Below are 10,726 nucleotides of genomic sequence, written 5' to 3' on the forward strand. Positions count from 1 at the left end.
TGCCTTTCTGGTTCTTTGTGCCATGTGGATGGCCCAAAACAATGTCCATGGAGATAGTGTTTTGTTATCAAGATGACATGATGTCACTTTAATTCAGGGGCAGGCAATTATTTTGGGTGGAGGGCTGCTTACTGAGTTTTGGCAAGCCATCGAGGACCACCTGACAGGCAGCCAGGGCCAGATAAATATTCATTTTCTAATGTTTTTAGGGGCCCTGCAGGCTGGATAGAATGGTCTGGCAGGCCGCAGCTAGCCCATGGGTCGCATTTTGCCCACCCCTGCTTTAACTCCAAGTAAAGCTTAGAGTCTTGACCAAATAAGATCACTTCTCTAATGTAATGTGGATGGGACTGAGAGCTGAGGCAATATTAACATTACTATTCTGTGGGTTATTGGAGTAAAACGATTGGGTTTAACAGACTGGAGGATTGGACTGCAGCTGAGAACCCCACAAACTTTGCAAGAATCTCTCCCTCATCTCCCAGTGTAACCTGCCGTCTGCCCTGTATCGCCTGCCCTGTCTTAACACATGGAAACCTCTTTCATGGTTGTGCTTCACAGGAACTGTATAATTATGTTTTAAAATCTAGTTAGAGTCTTGGGGGGCAATCAGACATCACCCTGGTGTTGCCAGAATAATTATTATGGTGGCACATGTTGAAAGCAAACAGACGTCCTAGCCCCTTGGTGCTGTCCGAGTGCCGAAAAACATTGCTGCAATCACCCGGGGGTGGGGGGGAGTTGTAACATGGCAAGACCCTGATTTCTGGGCATTTGTTTTCTTGTTAGACTACACGCATTTAGCATCCAACAAATTTTTTTGATTAACTTGTTAACAGGAAGTTGCCTTTTGCTTGCGTGCTTGTTGTTTTGCCTGTTTTGAAACTGAATTGTGTAATCGTTCTGAAAAAAATTATTCACCACCGCTTCATCACTGTTTGCTTTCATTAAGTGCTGCCCATGCACATGATAGCCTCTGCTACTTCAAAACCCACTTGCAGCTGTATATCCGCAAAGGTGATAAAACACATTTGCCTTCTACCGGAAAGAGCTTGAGGGCCTGTTTGTAGGATATCTTTTACAGTCAGGCACTCTTAATTCCATTTGTGTTTGAGTTCAGCTGTGAATTCCACACAAAATACAAGTGGTTATGCTTTAACAGGGAGAAGTCTGAATTTTAGAGTCAAATCAAGTTCCAGGAATGGGAAACACATTTTTGATCAGCAGGGAAATGGCTGTGTGGTATACAGTTAAGAACTGGTTTGACACTGCTGCACACACCTCCCTGCTGTTGCATCCAGTGCAGAACAAATTGTCAAATAGGCACATTAGACAGATGGAAAGAAACTACTTAGATTTTAAGAAAAATGTCTTTTAAGTTAGTACTTGATTTTTTTCCCCCCTAGGAACAGCAATACAGTAAGCTGTATCAATTCTGTAAATAGATAAACACTCCCAAAACTATCTGGCTCAGGAGAGAGTAACCTGCTTATTATTAAATTTAATCTGTATTGGTTTTATTTAACTTTGAGATATTAAGGAACCCACAGCTAACAAAAAATCATCATCCTTTCCCCTACGTAGGCAAAGTGGTGGCTCCATTTCCCAGCACCCACTTCCCGCGTGGCTGAGGCTGGTTTCCATGGAGACCCAAGGAGCCACGCCATGATAGCACTGGGCTGGGGTTTCCATGGAGACTGGCCCTAGCAGTGCTGGCAGAGCAGGAAGCTGCTCCATGGTTGGGCTGGGATCCTGCAGCAGTGACAGCATGGTCCAGAGCTAGGGCAGAGCCACAATCTGCAGCCTGCATGCTCCGGGCAGGGACATGCAGGCAGCGGATCATGGCTCTGCCCCAGCTCTGGTCCATGACGTCTCCGTTGCAAGGACCCAGGGCAAAGCCGTGATCTACTGCCTGCACGCCCTGCCCAGAGCATGCAGGCTGCAGATCATGGCTCTGCCCCGGCTGTGGGCTATGCTGTCGCTGCTGCAAGGAGCTGGGGCAGAGCCATGACCCACTGCCTGCACGCCCCTGCCCGGAGCATGCAGGTTGCAGATCATGGTTGTGCCCTGACTCCAGACCACGGTGTCACTGCTGCAAGATCCCCGGCCCCAGAACAGCTCCCTGCCCAGTGGTCCTGGGGCTGGTCTCCATGGAAACCGCAGCCCTGCACCATGACAGCACGACTGCTGGTGAGGTCTCCATGGAAACCAGCCCCAGCCACGCAGACAGGGGTTACTGAAAAACAGAGTCCACTGCCAGCTGGATCTGGCCCGCAGGCTGGACTTTGCCGAGGCCTGCCCTCGGGTTACAGTTCAGAGAGGTGCTAATGCCTTTCTGTGGGCTCAGTGGTAGGTTTTACAGGTACGGCCCTCCCCGCCTGACTACCTGACCGTGAAACTCTCCTGCTACCGTTGAGTGAAACTTTCTCAAAGTCAGTTCCCCATTACATTCCTCAAAAGCTGCAGCCGTGCCATCTGCCTCCTTTAGTGGGCAAGAGCTGGTGTGAGTACTAGTCGCACACAGTCCTTGTACGTAGCCAAATATAAGAACTGCAGTTGTTCTACTGACTGTCATAAACATCCGATAGTGGGGAAGTGGGAAACAAACCTCCAAGAGCCAAGCAGCGAGACCTTTCCAGAATGGAAGAGTGCTAAGTCTGTGCAGCGTTTGTGACTTGAAAGAACAGCCGTGCAACCTTATAAGTAGCCGAGACGCTGAAGAAATTCTGGTCACAGATTAAAGGGATATTAGGAATGGGAAGAAACTTCTTAATTAATTTCTAATCCTTTTCCAGCCTTAATCTTCCTTTCTGTAGTAAGATCTGGCATTACGCACTTTCCACGCACGTGCTTTGTAGATGATGTGAATTGTGTCTTAAATGCATGATTTGTCTGAAGCAGCATGTCATGGAGTCAGCTATTATTTCAGCCTAGTACAGGACTATCCCAGGATTATTCTGGCTGGAGTGAAATAGCCAACTGAAATACTAATTACAAAACTAAAAGGAATAAGACTTGAAGTTCATTGGTCCAGTGATCTGGGCTTTTAATCCGATCCTGATTTTGTATTGCAGGAGTGTTTGCACAATCCCTGTGCCATAATTAGTGTAATTTTACTGGCTGTAACATTTCTTCCGGACTGAAACTTTGCATACAGAATATGTTTGGGGGCTTTTTAATGTCACATAGCTGTGGGGTCTTTTTCGAGGAATAAGGCAAGAAGAAATTCTGCAAACAGCATTTCACATTTCGAGCACATATGGGGTATGAAAACATATCAAAAGGTTTTTAGTTTTTATTATTTGTTGTAATACGGTCTGCTGTTTTATGATATCCTGGAGATGAGGAATATAGAAAATATGTACACAGTCTCTCACATAATTATTTAAAAAAGAGGTGCAAATCAATACAAGGTACACCACTAGTGTTGCATGATAACTATAACTCTTAAAGGGAAGCCCTGTAGACTTGCATGCAACATGATAACCTTTCTATGCAGAGATTTTATAGCAGGGATAGAAATCTTTGTTCTAGTAGAATATTAAAACAAATCCAAAATAAAATGATAACCGTGCTTTAGAACTTTATAGAATAATGCCAAAATCCTATTAAAGAATATAATTGCCTATTAAATTCTGCAATTTTTTACAGCAATTGCTATATAACCTTATCAGTTTCATAAATAGGGCTTTTTCATAGAGGTATTTTAAGCACAGTAAGAAATACCAGGCACTGCGTAGGTGGTTATTATCTGATCTTGCTTCCACTTATTTCATTAGGACCAGAGTCAAGCCCTAAATTCGGGACAGATACAGAACAATATGTTCATCATTTTAAACTCAGACATGAGGCTGGCGCAACACTTATATTACGAACTACTCTGTGGCATCTGCTCTCTTGTTATACTATGGAGCTCTGACAGATCCATATGCAGAAAAGGAGAATCTGTCATCTGTTCTGCATCCCTGATAAAGTTTGGTTTGGCCGAAGCATCCTGCTGTACAAATGAGACTGTTCATTGAGCATTTGGAGTTGGGTGCAACACCTACCTGTGAGCTGTACTTCGCTTAATGTCGGGAAATGCCCTTATTGGAATGCACATGTTTTTCAGCATGAAGAAGGCATTGAGAAAAATTCTGATAAATGCCCCCAAAATAAAGAAATACAAGTTGTACCACAGTAACATGGAACAGAAAACTCCATTCAATCCATTTGGCCCCTCTCCACGTAGATTTAACTGGGAAGTACATGTGGAGCACCATGGGATGAACACTGTGGAAAAAACTAAGCTAATCTATCAATAAAGATAACTGGGCTGACTGGTTGTATATATATGATACCAGTGAAGAAGCTAAATTAGCTACAATAATTTGAATGTGGAAGTGAAATCACTCTGGGATTTACAGGGTTACAGATTCAAAAATTAGGGCTCAGCTTTTCATATCTACCTTCCTAAAGGCCGACATCTAGATCAGAGTGGAAAGTTTTGGCTACTCAGCATCCTTGAAAAATCAGGCCACTTCTGTTAAGGTGCCTAAATGTGAAAATGATGACCTAGATACTCACTATATTGCAAGGCTGGAGTTTCTTTTGGAGGTAGGAGTGCTGTTGGGGCGGAGAGAAACAAGAAGCAACAGTGGTTAGACCAGAACTCTGAAACCCCTCAAAGGTGGTGGCAATAAAATACTTTAATTCAGGTCTTTTTTCTGTATATATTATTCTAACTTAGTAGCTCCCATTCCTTATTTTTAGGGGTACGTCTATTTGCTGCTGTACTGAATAGAAAAGACTTCAGATCACTGCTGATCTGATACAACAGAAAGTGCAAAGAAAGCAAAAGTTTCGTGTCTCCCAACCAGATATAACTAATGAGGATACAATTCCAAATATGTTCCATATCAACCCTTTGTGAATGGAGATGAATCAAGTACTTTCTTCCCACTCTGTGCTTCATCCTGGACAATGGCAACTTCCACAGATTTGGAATTTGCTGACTCTCAAACAGATTCAGTTTAAAATGTAAGAGGTTTTGTGGCTCCAGGAAATAAGATTCCATGTTATAAAAGAAAGACCAGGGGAATCAGGTCTAAATAAAACAAGAGAGAACCTGAACATTCAAACCGAAGATTTTTTTCCCATTCTCTCTGGGTTCTTCCACTGCCCTTATTACCAGGTTATCAAGCGTGAGTCTGATATAAAAAGGATAACTATTAGTTTCAGTTGAAGCTAGGAATGGTTTGACTTTTCTGAGGATCATTCATATGTATGTATCTGCAAACGCATTTTCCCCCTAGTCAGGAAGCAGCACATTTGCTCATGATAAGCAGATGGTTCTGTTATAATTTTATGCAGTTTGTTACCTATCAATTTATGTTGCAAATATGTTAGGCGAACAGTAGCCAATGGAGAAACACACTGTTGTATTTTCAAAAGACCATGTATTATTGTATCATTTACATTTGCATGTGGCCTACAATAGCACATGCACATAGGCACTTGTATATTTGCATAATTCTGCATGCCTGACTCCCATAATTGGTTATTCTGTCTGCAAATATTGGCAGTGGGAATGCTGGTAATCTGTTGCACTAACTTGTGAAGCTGTAGTCCAGAATATTAAGAGCTGCTTCTCTAAGTCATATTTAAAGCCTTTACACTGTTTACCAACACATGTATTTGTCTTATATCTGTATAGGTATTTTTTCTAGCTAAAATGTTTGCTTCACCATGTTATCATGATATAAACCTTCTTGCCATTTAATCAAACAAAGAGTGAGCTAAATAGTCATTCAAGCACTGCTTTCTCTTTGAGTTGCATCAGCAAGTAAATTGAGCAGATGGCCATTGAAGACTCCTTAGCATTCTATAAAATGCACGAAGCTTTCATAGGTTCAGAGAAAAGCAAAATGATATCCAACACAGTACTTGGAAAAATATTGTTGGAATAACAGACAACTGCTTCTTAACTCTTTTATGTCTTGATCGATCATCTGTTCTTTAATCAGCCTTTTCATTTGAGTAACAAGATGAGCCATAATATTTATTTGGAAATGTTTCAGATTTATTATATCTCTGAAGCTAAACAATCTATAACAGACAAAGATATTTCTTTCTGTAATTTGATATAGATTTTTAACATCATTTCTCCATGGTGGAAGGGAATGCTCTTGGGCACTTAGCTTGCACTCCAGTTTCCAGACTTGCTGACACTCTGAGTTGAGCGTTCTCCTCTACCCCCCATTAGAACATAGTGTAAAACTCACTTTGGGCCTGTCTGCACGTGCTTTTCTTTTTACCAAGGCAGAGCTTGCGTTAAAATCAATAACATCTTTAAGCCCTGAGTTGGCAAAGACATTAGATCAGGGTCCATATTTAAGTATATGAGTTTCATAGATTTCATAGACATTAGGGCTGGAAGGGACCTCGGAAGATCATCAAGTCCTGCCCCCAGGGCAGGAAGTCAGCAGAGATCATAGGATCCCAACAAGATAAACATCCCAATGTCTTTTGAAGGCATCCAGAGTAGGTGCTTGAACCACCTCTGGCAGCAATCTATTCCAAACCTTGGGGGCTCAGACAGTAAAGAAGTTCTTCCTTATGCCCAGCCTGAAACGGTCATAGAGGAGTTTCTGACCATTCAACCTTTTCATCCCTTGGGGCGCTCTGGTAAACAGATGTTCCCCCAGATCCTGGTGAACACCCCTTATAACCTTATAGGTGGCCACCAGATAGCCCCTGAGCCTGCGCTTTTCCAGGCTGAAGAGTCCCATGGCTCTCAGCCTCTCTTCATAAGGTCGGCTTTCCTGACCTCTGATCATGTGTGTGGCTCTCCTCTGGACTCTCTCAAGCTTCTCCACATCCTTTTTGAATTGTGGAGCCCAAAACTGGATGCAGCATCCAGCTACAGCCTCACCAAGGCCGAGTACAACAGGAGGATGATGTCCTAGGATTTACTTAAGAAGCATCTGTGCACGCAAGCAAACGTTTTACTTGCTTTGCTAGCAGCAATATCACATTGCAGGATTGCAGGCTCATATTCATCTTGTGGTCAGTCATGACGTCCAAGTCCCTTTCATCCACAGTGCTAGCCAGCATAGCCAACCAGAGTTATCCCTTAGGAGTCAGTGGACTACACAAATCAGGGGTGGGCAAAATATGCCCTGTGGGCTGGATGCAGCCCGTGAGGCCATTCTATCCAGCCTGCGGGGCCCCTAAAAAAATATAGAAAATTAATATTTCTCTGCCCTTTGTTCCTATCAAAAATGACAGGAACTAAGGGCAGTAGGACCCAGGGGAAGCCCAGCAGGCTCCAACAACAGCAGGGGTTTCTGGGCTGGCAGAAGTGGCTTCCCCAGTGTGGGAAGCTCAGGCAAGTGGAGAAGGGGAAACCCCGGGCAGGGAAGGAGTATGGGGGGGGGGAAGTGGCCCCTCTCCACACACGCCCGTGGCTTCTCACTGCAACTGCTTGCAGCCCGCATGGGGCTGCCCGTGCTCGCTCCGGACAGCACCACGTGGGCTGCAAGTGCCTGCAGCACGGGGCGCCAGGCATGGGGCGGGGAGGGGCTGCTTCCCCTCCACACTCAGCTTTTCCCTGGGCTCCTTCCCTGCACGGAGAAAAGTGACCCCTCGCCCGTGCCATGATCAGCGCCCCACACTACAGGCAGTCACAGCCCACACGGGGCTGTCCGGAGCAGGCACAGGCAGCCCCAGGAAGGCTGCAGGCACTGCAGCGTGGGGCGCCAGGCATGGGCCAGGGAGGGGCTGCTTTCTGCCCTCCCCCCCGCGCTCAGCACCACCTTGTAACCCAGCCCCACTGCCAGGCTGGCAGTGGAGCAGGTTACAAGCTGGTGCTGAGCGTGGGGAAAAGTGGCCCTTCACCTGCCCCATGGCCAGCGCCCCATACTACAGCCACCTGCAGCCCACATGAGGCTGCCTATGCCTTCTCCAGACAGCCCCATGTGGGCTGCAAGTGCCTGCAGCAGGGAGCACTGGCCATGGGACAGGTGAGGGGCCACTTTTCCCTGCACTCAGCACCAGCTTCTTCCCTGCTGGCGAGTAGGGGGTCGGGGCTGAGCACTGCCCCCCGCCTGTACCACGGGGCTGGGGGGCACTGTTTGTGAGTGGGTGGGGAGCCAGGGCGAGCATGGGGCCCGCATCAGTGTTCTGCGGCCAGTGCTGGTGGGGCCCAGAGCAGGATGGCAGGAATGCAGAGTCCCAGCCAGCAAGGCTCTATGGAGCCAGGTCATGTCCCCACTCCCTGCTAGGGCAGCCCAGCCCGGCTCCACAGACCCTTGCTAGCCTGTGCCCCGCTCTGGGCCCCACCAGTGCTGGCCCTGGGACATTGGTCCCAAGAAGGTGACCAGGGGGTGGAGCACCTGTCAAGGGGCAGGGCTACCCATGCGGCCCTCAACAGCTTGCCAAAACTGGGTAAGCGGCCCTCCGCCCAAAATAATTGCCTGCCCCTGACACAGATGCCTATATACCCTTGCAATTTGGAGCCTGCCAAATGAGGAATGTTGGGTAGGCCCTTTCTCCAGCTGATCATTTATTCCCGAAGATACTAAATCTGTATTTTTCAGTGGGCCTGTTCAATGTAGCAATTGCCCTATGCCAGCAGTTGGAAGTTTTGTGGCATTCTGCATAGCAGAATTTGGCTCACTGTCCCTCTTCCAAGAAAAGAATAACAGATTATAGTTTTAGTAAAAACTTACCTTATGAATTCAGCTACTTGCCAAGTCAGTCAGTGCCCTACTTTCAAGAGTGTCATAGCTAGCAATTCTGAATAGTCTCTGCTTATTAAAAATAGAGTTCTAAGATCAATACAGCAATATTTTGTGGGAAAATAAATCCAATTTATCACATAGGGATGACATTTTAAAGATTAAATGCCTTGTTTATTGGGTATCATTTAAACTTCAGGAATATTTGGTATGGAAGCAGTAAGACGTAAGCCATAACAAACTTACAAACCTTTAAATTACATCAGATAGTGGATACATCTCTGCAAAAGTAAACCTGAAAGTCTAGGTAGGTCTTGCTATCACAATTTAATCTAAATCAGTCATTGCTTACCTTTCAAAGGCTTGATCATGTTCCAATTGACTTAACTAGGATCAGAACCTATACATTAAGATTTTCTGAAGAACAAAGGGATGATGATTTCATCGGTTCTTATTTTTTAAAAGCTTACATTTCAAGGCCCCAATTTAGCAAAGCAGTTTTCTACATGGGATGTAAATATAAACTTAAGGGGCACATCCAGACAAGTGCAGACATGCGGTATGCGGCGCTGCAGACCTGTCTGCAGCACCGCACATGCTGCACATGCAGGCATTCCCCACGCTACTCATTTGCAGTGCCAGGGGATTTTTGGATACCAGGAGATCCAGGTGTCAAAAAACCCCGCAGGGCAGCACACAGGGCACCAGCATGTGCCACCAAAAACCAGAGCCTGGATGACTGTAGCCACACTCTAGCTGCCAGCCAGGCTCCATGCTGCTGGATTGCTGTGGCTGTAGCCCAGGTGCTGGCCCAAGTCTCCTGTACTCCACCCAGAGCAATGTGCCCATGCCACATGCCACTGCTGGTTTTCCCCAGGTAAATGCACGTTCCCACTTGTGGAGATGTGCCCAAGAAGTTTTGCTGACGATTTAGGGTACTAAAATACATCTCTCCAGGCATCTTAAAATTCTGTGCTGCAGGTTGTTCCCCATTAAACAACAGTGGGTGCATCTACACATGCATTAATGTACATTGTTACTGTGCATTAAGTTTAGTACCTCTAATATGATGTACTAACTAAATGCACAGTAACTGGTGCTACTGCACAGTAGTACTGGCACAGTCTTTTTGTGACCCTTAATGCACAGTAAACTATTTATACTGCACATTAGCATGGCTTTTAAGTCCATTAAGCATCTTGTGTAGAGGCACCCACCAAGTTCCTATTTTTATTTTAAAAAATCAAAAAACAATGCTGAAATGCATTGCATTAGATTATATGATATATGTCTCTATCCAGAGCAGTGTTTTTCATCCTGTTCAGGCTGATGATTATATATATTAGAGGTGCACCAATACATTGGTCTGATATCAGATCAGGACCAATATAAATAAAATTGACTATATTTGAAATTGTCCTTATGTGGCTGATAATTTGCCCAATAAATGCCAGTGTGTGCATGCAGCAAGCGAAGAGCACAGCCCAGCAGCATGGAGAGCTGCATGTAGCTGGTAAGTCTCTTGTGGTGAAAGGCAAGGGGGAAGGGAAGGGAAGGAGTGTTGGGGGAGCAGATCGACACCCCCCACAGTGAGGGAAGGAGTGGGGCTGGGGTAGGCACTGCCCAGCTGGAGTGGGACAGGCATGGGACAGAGCTGCAGCTTGTCCAGGAGCCACAGGGGGAGGGGTGGCTCCCGCTGCTGCATGCCACTTGTCCAGCAGCTCCTGCTGCTGCTCCCACTGCTCATCGGGGGGGGGGTACCTCTGGATCTGCACGGAGCATGCTGGGCAGGCTGGGGGCTGTGTTGTGCTACACTCAGGGTGGGCAGTGGTGACACTGGGAGGAGGTTATGGCAGGGCTACAGCAAAATTTGGGGTGGCTGCAGCTCCCTCCAGAGGTCCCCCTTCCAGCGCTGCTGCTGCCCACCCGAAGTGCAGCGCTGAAAACTGCCCAGCCCACCCAGTGCAGATCCAGGAGCATGCAACCTCCACCCCCCCCCCCCCCCG

At 46.2% G+C, this 10,726-nt stretch overlaps 1 protein-coding gene across 1 annotated transcript in view; it reads left to right on the top strand.

Annotated features, from left to right (window-relative positions):
- Positions 1 to 10,726, top strand: part of CA10 (carbonic anhydrase 10) — a 445,670-nt gene that overhangs the window by 297,649 nt on the left and 137,295 nt on the right. The gene's annotated exons all lie outside the window — the stretch shown is intronic.

This window comes from Gavialis gangeticus, unplaced genomic scaffold, assembly GCF_001723915.1.
Source record: "Gavialis gangeticus isolate Ggan-Ray unplaced genomic scaffold, GavGan_comp1, whole genome shotgun sequence".
NCBI classification, from domain to species: Eukaryota; Metazoa; Chordata; order Crocodylia; family Gavialidae; genus Gavialis; species Gavialis gangeticus.